The sequence below is a fragment of the Triturus cristatus genome, chromosome 2_1 (genome assembly GCF_964204655.1).
Source record: "Triturus cristatus chromosome 2_1, aTriCri1.1, whole genome shotgun sequence".
Lineage (NCBI taxonomy): Eukaryota > Metazoa > Chordata > Amphibia > Caudata > Salamandridae > Triturus > Triturus cristatus.
This window is the reverse complement of record NC_140581.1, coordinates 155188619-155207419: the sequence shown is the minus strand read 5'-3', so window position 1 is coordinate 155207419 and position 18801 is coordinate 155188619. Positions and strand designations below refer to the sequence as shown.

The 18801-nt window shown below is 44.0% G+C and overlaps 1 long non-coding RNA gene across 1 annotated transcript in view; it reads left to right on the top strand.

Moving 5' to 3' along the window:
- Window positions 1–848: 848 nt before the first annotated feature.
- The window catches only part of LOC146863891 (uncharacterized), a 143814-nt gene continuing 125861 nt past the window's right edge, over window positions 849–18801 (top strand). Inside the window, exons 1-2 of the long non-coding RNA XR_014976584.1 lie at window positions 849–922; window positions 2759–2820. This is a non-coding gene — a long non-coding RNA (uncharacterized LOC146863891). The remainder of the gene's footprint in view (window positions 923–2758; window positions 2821–18801) is intronic.

Here is an 18801-nt window from a genome sequence, read left to right as displayed (position 1 = left end):
ATCAATGCCTCCGTCCTTTCCAATTATCAGCCTATCTCACTCCTTTCATTTATGTCACAGATCTTGGAGAAATTAGTGTATAGACAATTGACTTGTTGGAGCCTTGTGGTGTTCCACAAGGCTCTTTGTTGAGTCCCTCCCTTTTTAATGTTTACATGGCTCCATTAGCAAAAATCATAAAGAAATGGGGGTTTGAGGTCTGTTTTTATGCTGACAATGGCAGTTGATTATATCACTGGGTGAGAAACAAGATGAAAATAGTGGCAAGCTGCAGGAATGCCTAACTTAAATAGCACGATGGATGACTAATCATTGTTTAAAGGTAAAAACAGATAAAACCTAGATCATGCTATTCGGTGGGGCCCATCTAATATGGAATGCCTCTTGGTGGCCAGATTCATTGGGAGATATGCCCACCGCTAAGAGATTGGCCAAAAATCAAGCTAATTTTTAAAAGAGACAGATTTTACTTGGCATTAAACTTCTTGACTTCTTTACACTGGCTCTCAGTGCGGAAAATGATTGACTTTAAACTTTTATATCATGCCCAGAAGGCTTTGCACCACACTAGGCCTGATATTCTACAGGACACAGTTGAATTCTAACGACCTGTTCAGAACTTGAGTTCCATCAATTTGGCCTCAGCTAAGGCCATACAAATAAGAACAGCCAGATCAGGTGTTCTTTCATTTTCGCACCTGGCAGCAACTCAGTTGAATTCTCTTCCTCTTGAATCATGCCTTACTAATAAGTGTCTTTGATTCAGAAAGAGATTGAAAACTGGGCTGCTTTTGGGATGATGTCCCTCTGTTATGTTATGTTATGTTATTTTCATTTCTAATCTGCACAGATACTACAAGAGTGTCCTGGCGCGAACCTTGAGAGAATGAAGAGGAGCCTTGAGCCAAGATTATGGAAATAGGTGAGTTTTAAGTTTCTTTTTCAATAGACTTGGGTCCTGAGTGCATCGGAGCGCGTACGGCAGATCGTTCCATTCCAAAGCGGCCTTCACAACCAGAGAGCTGCCGTCTGCCTTTTCAAGCGGAAACGCGGGACTTGAGCTAGGAGTTGAGTAGAGGAATGCAGGTATCTGACGGGGGTGTAGAAGGAAAACTGTTTCTGAAGATAACCTGGCCCTGTGGCATACAGAGCACAGTGGGCGATAACTAAGATCTTAAATCTGACCCTCTCAGCCACAGGCAGCCAGTGTAAGGTCCGTAGGTGTTGTCTCATGCTATGTCCGGCAGGGATGTTCAAGAGAAGCCTGGCCGCCGTGTTCTGCACCACTTGCAGTTTATTTAGTAGGTAGCTTGGGATGCCAGCATATAAAGCGTTGGCGTAATCCAGCCGAGAGAGAATAAGGGCACGAGTCACTGTCTCCTTGGCCGCCTGAGGAAGAAGGGGAAGAATCTTCCTGAGGATTTTTAGGAAACCAAAGAAAATACCTGACAGCTTCTTGATCTGGTTCGAGAATAGGAGATTCTCTTCGAACCAAACCCCTAAGTTCTTAACAGGGTTACCTAATGAGGCGGGTAATACTGAGTCAGAGGGCCAGAGTGTTTCCCTAAACCGAAAGGGGAGGTTGCCAAATAAGAGGATTTCTTATTTCTCCTCGTTACATTTTCAATTCAGCCTCCGCCAACCAACGAAAAACTGTGGTCAGGCAATGTTTAGCGGCTGAAATAGAGCCTTTGTTTTTTTCCCATGTAAACAAGAGCTGGGTATCATCGGCTTAAGCGATTATCTTCGCCCCCAAGTCCTCAGCCAACTGAACCAAAGGAGTAACGTAAATATTAAAAAGAAGCTGACTCTGGGAGGAGCCCTGTGTGACCCCTGTGGTCACTTTCTTCGGTGAAGAGGAAAACGGTGGAAGCCACACCTGCTGCGTCCGATCCTCCAAAAAGGATTTGAGCCAGCCCCAAGCACTTCCTGATACGCCAATCTCTGCCAATCGGGAGAGCAACAATGTGTGAGGAACCGTATCGAATGCCGCCGAGAGTTACCGCAAAACCAAGGCGGCCGTCCCGCAAGCATCCAAACAGTCTCTGATGGCTTTGGAAATTTCCACCAGTGCCGATTCAGTGCTAAATGAGGCCCTAAAACCCGACTGTGCAGGGTGGAGAAGGTCTGAACTTTCTACAAAGTCGGTCAACTGTCTGGTGACCACTTTCTCACAAACCTTGGCCAAACTGGGCAAAAGGGAGATCGGTCAATAGTTTGACGGGCACTGGGGATCTAGTGTTTTTTTTTTAGAAAGAGGAAGGATCATTGCCTGCTTCCAAGTGGCAGGGACAAGAGCTTCAGAAAGGGACATGGTAATAAGTCTATTGACTTCAGGATTAACAGTATCCGCCACGTCAGCCAGAAGTCTAGCAGCACATGGGTCCGAAGGGGATCCCGATTTCAGACGCTTTAAAATTTTAAGGGAGCTGGGTAGATCAATGGGGGCAAATGCAGCCAGCGAATGAGAGGGAGCGGCCCATAGGGTTCCTCCGGCCAGGAGGGCACCTGGATCTTTATTGCTAGAAGTAAAGGACGCCTGTATAGTGTGAAATTTCTGTAGCACAAGATGGGCTTTTGTGAGGGTTTTTCTTATTGTTAAAATGGGTGAGAGTGTTACAGTGCTGTGATGTCCCCTGGGAATGAGTGGTGCACTATATAAATACCTGTACATAAAAATAAATAAGAGTTTTGGAAAACTGTTTAGGGCAGAGCAAAGGTTCACTAGAAGGCTGTACCTTTTTGTTTTCTTGCACAGATTTCTGACGTCTTCCTCTGACAATGAGTTTAAAGATGGAGAAGAACGACTTAAGAAGAGAGGTGAGTAAGCAGTGTTGTTAGTAGTGCATTGGCAGGGAAGGGCTGAATGAGTTTTTCAAGACTGCAAGGTTGGACATTACTTTTAAAAATGTAGTATAGCTAGGGACTTTATTGATTCAATTGGCAAGGTAGATCTTTTTACTCACTTGCCTGATGTGTGGCAATCCTTCTCTGTATCTTGTTAAAAAGATTTTCCATTACATGTATTACGCCATTTCTGCTACTGGTTTCACCATTTTTCTTTTAATTCAGCAAAGTCCCAACTATACAATGTATTGCTAATGAGATATGTTATGTCACCAATGATGTCAGTTATGAAAGGTTTGTTAGGCGATGAACAGTTCATTGTTGAAGTACAGCATAACTAATACATTTCTGTATTCTTATGTTTTGTACTGTATACATAATCTCTCTTAAATTGGTTTGGCTATTTAAAACACACAAGATGTTGTGCTCTGTGTGAAAACATATCTTTCCTTTAACATGTTTATTTCCAGTAAAATATATGACTTTGTTGCAAAATACTTTGTCCTTTACCAATGTACCCACTGAGGAAGGTCTAGCCCCCTAATCAGTGGTGGTTAGACATTGTATCTTGCCAGATCTCAATCTGTAACTATATCCAAAGGCTCTTGGCAAGCATGTGGCTTTTAAGTACGACTTGTGCTTAGTCCCATGGAATCAAAGCTACTAGGCACAGCCTTTGGCACAGTGATCTGATATGTTCTCTAGACATAAACTATGCCCTGTCATTATCTCATCCAACAACTCAAATTAAACTTAGGAAAGGACATTATGGGATAGTTTACTGTGAAGCACACAGCGAATGCTTCAAAGGTGAGTAGGATCACCCCTGGGATTGTTTACCCCAGTGGTTAGGGAGTGGCCAGGAATTTCAGCAAGCGACAAGCTGGCATAAAGCCTAAAAATGGCATCCCCAGTACCCCTATCAGAACAATCCCGGCCCTGTGAGTATCAGTAGAAGGGCTGCCCTGCCATTTGAAGAACCTAAAGGATGACTGGACCAGCTGGCCTTGAACATAGGAGCCTAGAAGTGACTCCAAGGGTCCGTTGGCTGACCTTCTGTTTGTGCTGCAAGGAAACAGCAAGCTTCCAGAGGCCTTTCCCAGCAACTGCTCAGCTGACCAGTTCCAATTGAACCCTCCCTGTACACTGCTGCTGGCTTCTACTGGGGTGAAACCTAACCCCCAGTTAGTACCTAGAGGTCCTGAAACCTTGGCTGGTGCTAGTGTTAGAGTGTGCTATTCATGCCCTCACTGCAAAAACTGTGTTTTTTTGGCCAACCTTTCCTCCAGAGACCCAGTGGGAGACCGGGTCCACTGTCCAGCTGAAGCTATTAAATCGCCAGTTAATACTGGTTTGGTCCACTGAAGATCTGGCTTCCAGAAAAGTTTCTAAGTCCAATCGTAGAGGGCATCCTCCAGAAAGAGGTCAAGAAGAACAGATTTCTGACTTTGCCTGCTCAGGGCTTTCTCACCTTCATCAAAGACTGCACCAGGACCCTGCTCTCTAGCAACCATTGTCGAGCCCAGCTGATGGCTTGTCAATGACCACTGCACTAACCCAGCTCCTGTATTCGACCCCCCTGCTCCATTGCTGTTGGGCCAAATTTTTACTTTGAGCTGGTGTAGATCAACCAAATACCTGCAGTGGGGAATTTGTGCTTGTTAGCACTATTTTTATTTCAAACTTTAAAAATTATTATGTCTAGTTCTACTGGTGTAATTTTATTTATTAAAAGTTACTCTATTTTTCCAAATTAGTTTGGGGTTTACCTTGTGTTGTGTTTCCACATTATTGCTCCTTGAATACTGCATAAACACTCACACACCTTCTCCAAGTTAAACCAGACTGTTTCATGCATAGGGTTAAGCAAAGGTTTATTTTGTGACTTTTGTGGTTCACCCAGACAAAGATTGTTGTTATTATTTGAGGTGAGGTCCCACTCCACCTCTATTAATATGCCAACTTCTTACAATAAACATTTGTTTGATCTTATTTTTCATTTATAAGATGTATTATGATTGGTACAGATGATTGTCGATAGGGTCCCCAAAAGTAAGATTCTTTAATTTACTTGGATCCTTTAACCCCTTCGATGCTGCGCAGATTCCGCCGCTGTGCTGGCGGAATCTTGCGCGGGCGGGTTCATGACGGAATGGTTCCGTCATGAGCACAGCTCAACCGTGGGTCATGACGGAACCATTCCGTCAGGAGCACCGAAGGGGTTAAGTAAAGAACATCTTATATCTTTTTCGTTTTGATTTTTAATACTTGTTTTCTACTATTTAAAAATATATTTATTTTGGTAATACTTTAGCATCGTTACCACCTACCTAGAGCAGAATAAGCATTGGGTGGTATGTCCTAATGTCCTGCCCTTTTCATTTGTGAGGGGTGCTATGTAGCGAATAAATACCCATAGGGTGTCCTGGTGCAAAATTAATATGTCAGATAGCAATGAGGTGAATCAAAAAAAGCCAGGTTTTGATTGCTTTACGAAAAGGAAGACGTTGGTCATGTGCCCATAGAGAGATGGACAGAGAATTCTAAAGTTTGACTGCTGCTTATGGAGAAGTCATTGCCCCCGGATCATTGACGGTGGTATCCGATGACTACTGCAAGGCAGGGTGAGTTGGCTCCGAGGACACAGCAAGGAAGATAAGGTACACATTTGACCTTTAGATTCTTGGGGGCCAAAGCCATGGAAGCCCTGCAGCATAGTGCAAGTTTATTGCCTGCATGACTAAAGTCTCTAACTGGATGAAAGTCAACTGTCTCACGCTCAACACCGACAAGGCAGTAGTGATCTTCAACTAGAACATCTAACTATGGGACTCCAACTGGAAGCTGGGCAAACTTAGACCCACACCCTCACCCAGAACCATTACCAGGAACTTTAGAATAATAAACAGCAAACTGGACATGACTGCATAAGACAGTGCTGCCAATGCATCCTGCTTGCACACCCTGAATTTTCTGAGAATGATCTTCAAATGGCTTCCAAGCAACACTAGAAACACTGCCACTCATGCTGTAGTCACCAGCAAGTTGGACTGTGGGAGCACCCTTTATGCTGAGATCACCAAGAAACTCACTAGAAGACTACAAAACATCAATAATTAGGCAGCCAAACTCATCCTCAACCTTCCCCGCAGAACTCACATCACACCACAGGGAACTACACTGACCCCCGATACACAAACACGCTCAATTCAATCTCTGCACATGCAAATTCAAGGCACTGCACGACTCAGGCCCCACCTACCTGAACAGAGGCATCCCCTTTCACCAACCACCCAAATACCTCTGCTCCACGGGATTTCTACTTGCACACATCTCAAGCATACATAGAACCAGATCAGAAGGATGAGTGTGTACTTACATTGCTACTAAAGCTTGGAACGACCTTTAACTCTGCATCAAGCCTCCTTTAATTCCACAAGAAGCTGAGGACTTGTCTTTTCAACTAACAAACCTACCATAGGCAGGGCTAGGCACACACACCTGCTCAGTACAAAGATAATCTCCTGTGTGACAGTGCAATTTACAAAAACACATAACATTTTGCTATGGAAACCAATGAAGGGATTGGAAATTAGCTGTGAAATGAGAGTGAGACAGAAGTCCAAAAGCTAAACTAGTGGCTGTATTTTGTACACATTGTAGCTTTCATAAAGTATAAGAAGGAGGTATTACAGTAGTCCAGGTGGCTGAGAATGTTGGCCTGGATAATTTGTGGATAGACGTAAGCCGAAAGGTAGTACACGATTTTACTCAGAATCTTCAACAGAAAGAAACATGACGAGAAGAGTTTGTTAGTACTGTAAGAAAAGGATAGGTCCTGATGAATGATAAAGCTTAAGGGGGCTAGTCACAAACGTAACTTTCACTTGTGAGTAAATTATACATGTAACCTACTTTTACAATATTGAGTAACTTTACTACTTTGGAGTATTCACAAATCCAAGTGCTTAGTGAGTGGAGCCAAACTTATGAGTGTAAATTGCTACTGCCAAAAAAAGAAGCAATAGTAAGTGCAGCACTACACATGGTAAACCACTGGTACTTCAAAACCATCCATAGAAATAGAAATAAATGGTGGTAAGACGGTAAATAACATCTCATGGGAAATAATGTTAAAATAAATCTAATAATTCAAAATACATAAAAACATAGATAAATATAATTTAATGTTAGAAATTCAAAAAAATATAACATATGTTAATATTATTTTTCAACTCAAAAATGTTAGATTGAATTGCAATAAAATAATATGATAACATAAATATAACAATAACATTGACATTTTATCCATGATTAAATATGTTTTTATTCTAGGAGGTAATTTTTTTTTTAAGCTTTACCAAAAGGATGTCTATTTCATTTAATATGTTCAAATTAATTTAATTTGTAAATCAAATCTGAGTTACTAATGCTGTAGCATTTTCTATTTTATTCTACATTTATAAAAATGATATCAAACATAATTTACAATAGTATTTAATTAAAAAAATGTTTACTAACTTTTTCCAAATTCAAAAAAGATTTAACATTTTCCCTCTACGGGGGCGTGGGCTAGCGGTCCAACATGGTGGAAACGCTTTAGGCGAGCTCCGACAGCCCACTATGAAATCCTTTTTTATCCTACCGAATACATGCAGCTTAAGGGGCCTCAGGCTTCACCCTGTTTACTGTAAATTGCCCAGAAGAGCTTTGAATTGCAGGTGAGACGATCACTGTGTCCGGAACACCGACCACGCTGCTGAATACACGCTGCTTGGGCCAGGTCTTGTAGAAGGAGTTGCTGAAGGCGGCAGACTGCTACTGGGGAATACCAGATGACCAAACTGCAACTGCTGATGGGATCTGGACAGGCCATTCCCCCAGTGGTAGAAGGACGGCAGGATTCGCAATCTGGTCTGGCTGTGGGCCACGCACTGCAGTGAGACTGAAGCGGCAGCTGCAACAAGGTCAAAGGCTGGTGGTGCATTCAGGCCTACGTCGGCTGACACCCGGGAAGAACACCCATCTCTGCCACCGAGAAAAAAGGTGGGGCTGGTGGACTTGCCAGGGCCACCGACTGGACTTGTCGCCTGACTATATCAGCAACCCCTGCCTCATTGGTGGGACAGAGAATGAAGGAGTTTGGCCCGAGTGCATCACCTAGCGAGAAGGACGTCAGCGCTTCTGAACTGGCTACACAGGAGATAAGGTACCCGGTAGCGGGGAAGGCTACTCTACAAGCCGTGGAGGCAGCTGGTCTAGGTCACCTGTAAGGCTTGGGGATGGTGGAGACCCTCCTGGCTTGCTCTTGCATGTAAGCAGCCACATGGCCTGCTGCTCTGATTTTACATACCCTCGGGGGCCATGGGCAGAAAGGACAGTAGTGGTGCCCTAAGAGTGGAGTGTACGCCAAACTACACTGGGGAGACTAGTCCAGAGAGCTGAATCCGTGGGGGCACTCGTGGTTACGGTTGAAGAGTCTGGCTAGCAGCCATGACAAAAGATTAACCGACCAGCAATGGGACCAAACAAAGCACACTGGATCAATTTACTGAGGCCAGGGCTCCTGGCCTGGAGATGGGCGGAAGCGCTGGCGCTATACCTGACAATGCGGCTTTCCTTGCTGCGATCATGTAGTCACGTGACACACTTGAGGCTAAAATTGGGGCTGTCTGCTTTGATGTGATGTTGTTGTGTCAGGACCCTTGGGGTGCGGGGCAGTGCCTGGCCGAGGTGGAAGTGAGGGTCAAGCCAAAGTATCCACCCTTGAAAATTTCTGAAAGGTCTGGCTACTTGGGTGGAAGATACAGAGGGTCGGGCCCACAGGAACACCCTTTGTTTTGTTGGTTTTCCCAAAAACTGTGAAGGGAAGGATATGGGCAAATTCCTGATGGATTGGCTTGCTTCCTGTGTCCCACCAGATGCCCTGTTGCCCTGCTTCATCATAGAGTAGGCGCACAGAGCCTTGCTTCAGAAACCACTGCCCGGAGCCAGACTGCTGCCAGTAATAACTAGATTTACGAATTACTATGATCGGGATGTTATCTTGAGACAGGCACGGGGAAAGGAGGAGCTCCTCTATGACTCTCACTGTATACTGATTTTTCCCCACTACACCCAAATGGTGCAACAGCAATGTCAATCCTTTGAGGTTACCAAAGCCAGACTCAGAGTTCTTAAACTTCCCTACATGCTGCTGTTCCCGGCCTGGCTGTGGGTAGTGCACAACTCCTGAACGTTATTCTTCGATACACCAGAGAACGTCTTCACATGGACGGATGAGATAAGACACTTGAAGCCACATTCCCCACCAAGCTGAGGCTCGGACCCGTCATTGGAAGAACCCAGTAAATCGCAATAAAGACAGAGCTGAAACTCAAACATCGGTCCTAATCGACATGACGCTCCTAATCCCACAGTGAGGGACAGACAACAGTTCAAGACGCCAGGGCTTTTACTGTACATAAGCTAAACGACTGTAGGACTACCTGCAGTACTTTTATTAGGTTCCTTGTCTTCTGTTACAAAAGGCAGTATCTTGGTACTCTCACTGTTCTCTGCTTCTTGTGGGCCATATGGGTAGGACATTACATCAAGGATCTTCCCACTACTATTGTGACAATACGGCGTTTGGTGATCCATTGGCGGGATTCCATGTGTGTCTCCTGCTGGGGACGGCATGGGTCACCAGCCCCAGTAGGTACTTCAGTTTCATTGAGGTATTTGTGTGAGGGGCGGGATATGGGGCATTGTCATGGGGTTCAAGTTAATATTGAAACCAACTGCGTAGTAGGTGTTTTCCGATGTTGGAGTACTCATCTATGGACTAAACATGATAAACAACCCCAGAAGCTGGAATGTTAGGGGCGTGCTAGACAAAGTGAAGGGTGGTGCGCTACTTCACCATGCAAAACTTGGTATGGCAGACATCCTGCCTCTACAAGAGACGCATTTGATGGGTACCAAAACTCCCTGTTTAGCAAGGTAAGGATATGCCTATGCATTCAACGCCGGATTTTCGAGAGCCTGCCATGGTGTTACAGTTTTAATCCATTGCAGGGTTCCATTCATGCTGACCTTTTTACACTCTTGAAATTACTAAATCCCAGCCCACGCTTTCTGTCCTACTGTCCTTCTGTCCTACTTTCGATTATTGTACACTGACCTGATTGCCTATGTGTGAGTCACTGGTGGTGTCTTCCCATCCTTCCCCATAGGATGGGGCACCAGACAGGGCTGCCCCCTGTCGCTCCTATTATTTGCAATGGCTATAGAACTGTTGGCAGCCTGGGTCCAGATGCTCTGATCCGCGGCTTTGAATGGACCATAGACATATCTGACCTCATCGCATTATAAACGGATGAAGTATTATTCTCCCTTACTGACCCACATATATTGGGCCCCAGGTTCATCCAGATAATATTGATTTTCGGGAAAACAGCTGGCCCTTATATGAACGTCAATAAATCCAATATATAGACGCTGAGAGGGACATTGGGCTGTGGCTGGTGGGCATCGAATTTGTCACAGACGGTCTGAAATACCTTGGGGTCTTTCTTTCAGACTGCCAAAAGATGTCCTGGGACCGAAACCTTAGCTCCGTGACTGAAAAGGTTAAGATGGATATTAGATCCTGGACAGGGTTACCTTTATCTTTTTATAGAAGATCCGCAATGTTCATAATGATCTAATGTCCGTGATTGCTTCTTCATTTACATAATCACCCTTATCGGTCCCACAATCATGGTTCCATCAGATGAATGCCATGTTGGGGCAGTTTCTATGGGGGGGGGGGGTGGCGAATCCCGGGTGGCTTCTGCGCACCTGTTTCCAATGTACATACTGTGGGGGCATAGCCGCAGCGGACCTTCAATCATATCAAGAGGCATATCACCTTCAAGTGCTCAATGACTAGTGGTACGTTCTGTGAGAGGATCTGGCATATGCTGTGGAGCGTTGATTGCTTAGAGATCACACAGTACATACATATTTATACAGCAGATCGGATGTTCGAGATCTACTCCCATTTCGAGAGTCGCGATACTTACATGGCATCAATCTCTTCGCCAGATGGGTTGGTGGGGCCGCCTCACACAAAAGATACTGTTATGGCGCAATAGGTTACAACCCCAACTAGCAGACTTTCAGGGATTTCACAGTTGGGATCAGATTGGGTTCTGCTCTTTGAGGGATGTTTTGCATGGTCGCACCCATAAATCATTTCAAGACTTATGCGAAGATTACTCTATGCCTCAAATCCAGTTTTACAAATACCTGCAATTCCGTCATGCACTGACGCCATATATAGTTAAATCTCATGACCCTGCCAGATTTTAATCCACTAGAGGGCAAATTGGTGATAAGAGATCCGGGCGGCCCCCAAATCTTGAAAATATATCAAAGATTTATTTTCTGTATATTAAAGAGACAGCGGCGGCTGGTAGGGAACTGGGTGCGGGATGGGGGGTTGAAAACATATATTTTTTAAAACACTTACCTTTTCCAACGGCTGCGTCTCTCCTCCGCCTCTCTGCTCTTTCTGACTCCAGTCCAGAAGAAGCTGCAGGAAGCACCCGGCACACTGGCTTGCAATGCAGCGTTGTGATTGGTCCAAGCGCCGTGGATCAGCGCTCAGATCCAGAGAGGTAGCCTGTGCATATTCCCCACCAGGCTATCAATTACAGCCTGCTGGGGAATAATCTAAGTGCGCATGACTGCTTGGCCAGCCAAAACAGCCTGCCAAGCAGTCATGCGCTCTTAGGGCCTCATTATTCCGCCCGACACCATCTTGGATTGGGTATCTGGCTGACTCGTGGTCTACGGTTCTGCACAAACGATTACGATGTTTCCCAACACCAGTTGGTCGGACTCCCATTGACTCCTATAGGAGCCTGTGTTCCGACCTACAACACTGGCGCCCAAAAGGCAAATGGGAGCTTGCGGAAAAGCTTGCACCATGTCTCGGGCACCCCATGGTTCCTGCCATACAGTGCATGGTTTTAAAGGGGGGTCCCTTGGGTACCCTCCACGGACCACAACTGGAGGCCTCAGGATGAATGGGGGGCCTACTAGGTGCCCCAAAAGCAGATTCCGGCAGCCTTTTTGTGTCGGACAGACCGAGTCAGAAAGGCTGTTGGAATCTGACATCAGATCGGTCGAGCGGAAACGCTGTCCGTAGAGCTGTACGATTCAGCTCAGACTGACATGGATTCTCTGAGAGCTGTCGGAACCAAACCGGAATATCTGAACGGTTTCTCTTCCGACAGCGAACATCGTAACCTGTTGGGGGGATTGGTTTCCAACCGAGACGGGCAGATAGGTTCCAACACGGTCTAGGGGAAACTGACTGTCGGTTTGAGGCCTTCCACCTGACATCCTAATGAAGCCCTAAGTGTGCACAGTTCACTCCTCCTCCCACCCTGAGCCACCAGCACCGCCCCACCCTAACCCAGCCCACAGCAACCAATAATATTGTTATTATCATTTGAATTTTCCCCTTTTCACTGCTCTAAGAGCAGTGGGGTGATGCTCCTCCACTTTAGCAGAGGAACTCCCACTGTAAAGATATGTGCAGTAATTATTGATTCTCCAGCTCACCTTCAAGAGATATTAAAACGTCACATTGCACCTGGAATTTATGAATTGCTGTTTTCACTTTTTGGATACTGTTAAGCCTGGCATCTTTGGCATGTTTCTCCCATGTCTTTTTTACTTCTGACTTCCTGTTTTTGACTGTGCTCGGCATTTTGTTTTTGCTGGTTATTTAACTCTATACTTTTCCACTGCTGATCAGTGCTAAAGTGAAAAGTGTTTCCGGTGTAACTTGTAAATGTGATTTGTTATCCATGATTGGAATATTTGATGTACTGGTAAGTCCCTAGTTTAGTGCACTGTGTGTGCCTGAAGCACCTATTGTGCCACCCACATGAGTAGTCCTGCAAACGTGTCTCAGACCTGCCACTGCAGTATCTGTGAGTGCAGTTTTAGACTGCCATATTGACTTGGCAGATGCATCCACTTGCCAGGCCCAAACCTTCCCTTTTGCTACATGTAAGGCACCCCTATGGTAAGCCCAAAGCAGCCCCATGGGCAGGGTGCAGTGTATGTGAAAGGTAGGACACGATATATTTTGCAAGTCCCATTAGTTAAATACTGCTAATTTCGTTTCTCACTACTGCAAGGACGATTTCTCCCATAGGTTCTCATTGGAGCTGCCTTGTAAGCTTTTCCAAGTGTAACTTGCAATTGGGAAGAAATAGAGATTTGGAGTCTGAGGTCTCTGAATTCACAATTTAAAATACATCTTTTGGTTACGTTGGTTTTTATATTATCTGGTTGAAAATGGCGCCGAAAAAGTGGGCATTTTTCTTGCTTTACTATTCTTTGCTTGCCTGTGGAATCTATGTCTGAGGGAGGGTGCCGATCGGGTTGTTTGTGCATTCCCTCTAGACAGTCACAAAAAGGGAGCTGAGGTGTGTCCTGCATATCCTGATGGGCCATCACCAAGCTGATGGATCTTCCTGAGCTAGAGTGGTGGGAGGAGTTGTCACCCGAATAGGGCTGTGCCTGTCCTCACACAAAGCTGTCTCTGCCCACCTGTCGTGTGTCTGAGGCCAGGTCAAGGAAAGGCAGGGTCTTGTGCACTACAAAGACTTTTCTTTGACATTTTCCTACTTCAAAGACAAAAACTGGTATAAGTACTGGAGCTGTGACATCATAACTTCAGAACACTTCTGGATAAGAGGAGATTCTACCAAGAAGAAGAGCTGGCGAAGCTGTAGGAGGGGAACTGCCACTCTGCTTGTTGCTCTGTTGTGCTGGCAGGCTGCTTGCTTCTTCTGTCTTCGAGAAGGAAAGGACTGGACTTTGTTTTCTTGTATCTTACTTGCCAAGGTTCACCAAGGGCTTGTGTGTGCTTGCCTCCCGTTAAGAAGTCTCAGGGCCTTCAACGACTTAACCTGCAGCCCCCGGACTCCTCTGCTGGGAGTTCTGTTCTGCCAAGTCGTGCCAATTCCAGTTCTGGGCCCCTGGAGGTGGCTGTACTGCATAGAGAGAAGAAAATCCATGCATCGACTCTCCAGTGCCCTTTTGTCAGACAGCACCGCCGTGCAGCTGTAGATTCAATGCTTCACTGCTGTGCAGCCAAAGAATCAATGCAGCACCTGCCTTGCAACTGAAAAATCACTACAGCCCGAGCTCCAAGCACCTTATCACTGACGTTCGTGGCACCCGCTCCTACCTCGATGCAGCCCCTGCTATGTGGCTGTAGAATTGACCCATTACTTGTTTGCAGCTGGAAAATCGATGCAACGCCTGTTCCGCCATGGCCACATCGACCCAGAGTGCCTGGCTTTTGCACATGTTGCACCTGTATGCCAAGTTGTCATTGATGTAGCCTCACAGTATGGACCTGAGACTGTGTTCACAAATTAACACTTCCCCTCACAGTAAGGAATTGGCGTGACACTTTTTCCGTGCAGCAAGAACTAATGCCTCTATTGCCCTGTGACCAAGGAACTGACGCATCGCTTGTGAGTTCTGAGGCCTTACCTCCTCTGCGGCTGTTTCCGTCACTAATTTTGACCCATCAAAGGTACTTTATGCTAAAATCAATTAATCCAGTTGAGTTATATGGACTAAACTTGCTAAACCTTTTAAAAGTGATATCTTTGCTTATATATGTTGTTTTTTTGTCGTTTTGGTCTTGTTTTGTTTAGGAAAAAATAAATTGGTTATTTCCCTAAACTTGTGTGGTGTCCATTTGTAGTGTTTTCACTGTGTTACTGTGTGTGTATGTACAATTACTTTACACATTGCCTCTGAGATAAGCCTGACTGCTTGTGCCAAGTTACCAAGGGAGTAAGCAGCTTGGGTGTGTAGTCCACTTACCCTGACTAGACGAAGGGTCCCTACTTGGACAGGGAGTAAGCCGCCGCCAACTAGAGACATTCATTTCTAACTTCTAACAGATACATTTGGATAATAATTACTGAAAGAGTGATTGGTTGATGAAAATGTTGAAAGGCTTTTATGGCTATACTAAAGTGGTGATTTGGTATTCAAGCTATTCATAATTTTGCAATAAATACTCCAGGCTTAACCAAAAGGTTGGAGTATTTTATATACAATAGCTGTTCATTTTAAAAGGGTATCTCTAGGTTTTTGCAAATATGCCCAACATTGAAAAAATATTTAAATACAGTTTGGAGATTCAATCTCCACAAATACATATTTTCTATGAAGTTAGAAATAACACTTCTGCTTTAAAATGCACATTATATTATTAAATAAAGCCGTACAGTTGAGATAATATTTTGCATTGGACAAGGAGTGCTATCTGCGGACTCTTTATTTTCTTCTTCAGCGTGGTTTCACACTTTAAATAATGACACATTATAGGCCATATCATGAGAGGCTGCACTGGCACAAGGTAGAGCCCAGCATCTTTTATATGCACCTGCAGTGTGTAAAGTGAATTAATTTAATCCAATATTTCCAATAGTTGGAGCTGGATTTTCAGACAGTACCGACTGAGTATGGTCTGCCTTTTTCTAGTTCTGACCTTTAATGACTAAAATAATACACTGTCTCAGAAAAATAATGTTTTTTAAGCTATGCTGTCTAATATAAGGCACTGCCTCGGAGAAGTACTCACTTTACACACTGGAATACAGCCCATTGTGTGTGGCCCCTGAACAGCCAAGTTGTTACATCATGCTTGACTTTATTTTTGCTTGTTTACTTCAACAGTTTGTAAATGCTAACAGGAAGATTGGCAACTTGGTGAATAGATTTTTCAGTAAGTCTGTAATATATGGTGCAGGAAAATATACAAATGACAATGAAAGTTAAATGTCTCCTGTGGAGTGCAGCACTTACTGTGCCAAACACTAGAGTGACAAATAATATATGGATTCAGGTCAACCTGTGTAACCTGACTCCTATAGTTTTTAAAAAGGGGAGTACAAAATCCCCATAGTTTGCTTTTGTTTACTTATGTGTAATTGCAGTAAAATTGCTAATAATTATGGGAATTGCAAACCCTTCAGATTGTGCTATATTTTAGCAAGACATTTGTCGCTATGACAATTTTTGGCAAAAGGAATCATTTAATGAAAAGCAGAGCTAACAACAGCACTTTTCATTCTGTTGTTCCCATGTGTTTGTGGCAAGTGTTTACAGTGAATGGTAATTTGCAGTAAAGTATTACTGTGAATGGTGTGTAATTTCAATCTGTGGCATTATGGCATAATTTTGGGAATTCCACGCAACAAGTGTAGCACAAAATTCTTGAAATTACAAGAATTGCATTCACATTGTTTAAAGTTCACCCAGGCCTACTTTTACACCTACACCAAATCCTGTCGAAAGGCTTATTTTGAATGTCACTTTTAAATATTAAAGAAGTCAGCCCTAAGTAGGGCTTGCAGCCCACAAAGTAGAATGCCCATCTTTAAAATTGGAACATGCAAGAATTTAAATATGCTATAAACCTACTGTGACTAGCCCCCAAAGGTTCACTGTTGGGACTGTGGGTATTCTTTCAGAAACACGAAAGTTCAGCTAAAGAAGGAGTCTGCTAACTTTGGACTGGCATAAGCTACAGAGGCAATTAAACCACTCACTGTTTATATTTATTAGAAATCAAATTCATTGTTGAAGTTGGAATGTAAGTAAAAATTTAAGTAAAGCAACACTTTGTCTGCCTGAACCTCCTGTGGGCTACTTAGCATTAGTGAGGAGTTGGGTCAAAGGTTTAGGCCTTTTCACAGGAAGACCTGAAAGTGATGCCAGCCCAGGAATGACAGTTGAGGAGGCTTCAGGAACTCATTCACTTGAAAGGACCATGGTGATGACTGCCCACTCATAGTTGGTGTAAAGTGTTACCAAGAAAAAAGAAGCCATTTGTCCCCTGGGAAACCTGTAGTCAGTCTGGTACAGACCCAGTTGGTTCCACAACGAGTTTGGTGTAGCTGAGGGGGATGGGACTTCCCATTTTTTAAAATTCCCCTAGCTGGCACACAAGTTCCTTTCAGGGGCACAAACATTGTGACACATTGGATTTGTCACAGAATAGTGTTCTGTATTTTAGTTTACAGTAAGGCAGACAGAATATGCTGCAGATGTGTTACTTTGGAGAACTTTTTTGGTCCATGAGTGACCCCAATCACTGGCTTGCAAATTCTACAAAAGTAGCAACTCACCCACAGCTCATCAGATCACTCTCTGGACCTGCAGAAGAACAAAAGAGGATTGAACCTGCTGTTTGAGACCTAGGTGGTGTTCTGAAGAGCAATGCCTTCTCCCACTTCTACCCAAGACTAAGAAGCAGACTACAAGGGCCAGTTGTCTATCCTTCTTGGTGGCTACAGGCACGGCCGGGCTAGGAACTCAGAGCAGCCCTCGCAATTTCGTAGGACCAGCCCCCGGGGGCATGGTGGGGGTCTGGAGTTGCAAGTGTGAAAGAGACCTTTTTCCTAGAATGACCAGCTGACCTGTAGCAACAAAGCCTGGACTGTATCATGCTTGTAGCCTCTGCTGGGTCAGGACATGTTGTGCTGTCCCTTAGGTCTTGGGAGCCTTAGAAATTGTCAAGGGAAGCTGCTCCAGAGTCTCTGAAAAGTTGAGAAGTAGGCAAGGTCCGAATGTAAAAATCTAGAACAGGCAACTGTGCAAAAGGTTTGCAGCCCGGAGTGAGGACTTTATTAGCTAGGAAATTTGAATTTCACTTGCTTAGAGCTTTTCCCACCCACTCCAATACTATTAGTGGGACCTCATCTGGTGTCTATCTTTTCACTGCCTTTCTGTACTCCACATCTATGAGGCTATTTAAAGCCACGTAAAGTGGCTTGCGTGACTTCATAAATATGGTTTTTTAATTTATGCTGCCAAAGCATCACAAAAATGGATGATATGGTGGCACAAGTATGCCCCTCAGTGTATCTGTCTGTGCTCCATTGAGGTCGGTCTGAAATCACAACTAGGTCCCAATCACCCACTGGACTACTGATCTGGGCTTAACTTTTTCTTGGTGATTTTTGTCTTACATTTAAGAAAATGAATGTCTCATTTTTATTACTTTTGTTATGATGGTTTCATTTTGCTCATTCATTTTGCCCTAATTTTAGGTATTTGTTGTGGGATTTTTATTGTGTTGTGTTTTAGCATTTTATCTGTTTTTTTTAATAATAAATACTTCACACATTCTCTGACACTAAGCCTGTCTGCAACATGCCATAGCTACCATGGTTATATTAGCCCAACTTTAACTTATTCAAAATGTGCTTTATCCTGACAAGAGCTTGGGCGCAGGAGCCAGAGCACGGGGTTCATGGTTCGAACACCGCCAGCAGCTCATGTGACTCTGGGCAATAGCTCACTTAATCACCCTAACGGCCCCCAGAGCCTTGAAACCCTAAAGGAGTGATATATTTGCGCTTTGCAAATATGAATTATTATTATTACAAGTTGGTGACTTATTCCTTGTGATGGACACATACCCACCCCAATAAATAAACCACTTTCTTACACATAATAACAAAAAAATCGATATATACTAATGTATTTGATTTTTCATATATATTTTAATGGTGCATTCATGATACTATAAAACACAGTGAGTTACTTCTCTGAATCGTGTCACCTATAAGTCTGGTTATTCTGTAATTAACATACCTCACTTTCACAACCTGTCATTTTGTTCTAAACATTTTTGGGGAGACTTTATAGAGGAGTTCTGTACAAGTTGCCCAGTGAGGGGCATCACATTGTAAGTCACAACAACATTTCGAAATAGCAAACATAAACAATAAAGATAGAAATGTATGTGTGAGAAAAGATAGCAATATGCAATCTTCGTTTACATCAAGCATCGTCTAGAACAATACAACATAAACTAACTTTGGGGCGGGAAGTGGGATAAGGGCAGTGGTAAGGGGGGGTTGGGTAGGGGTT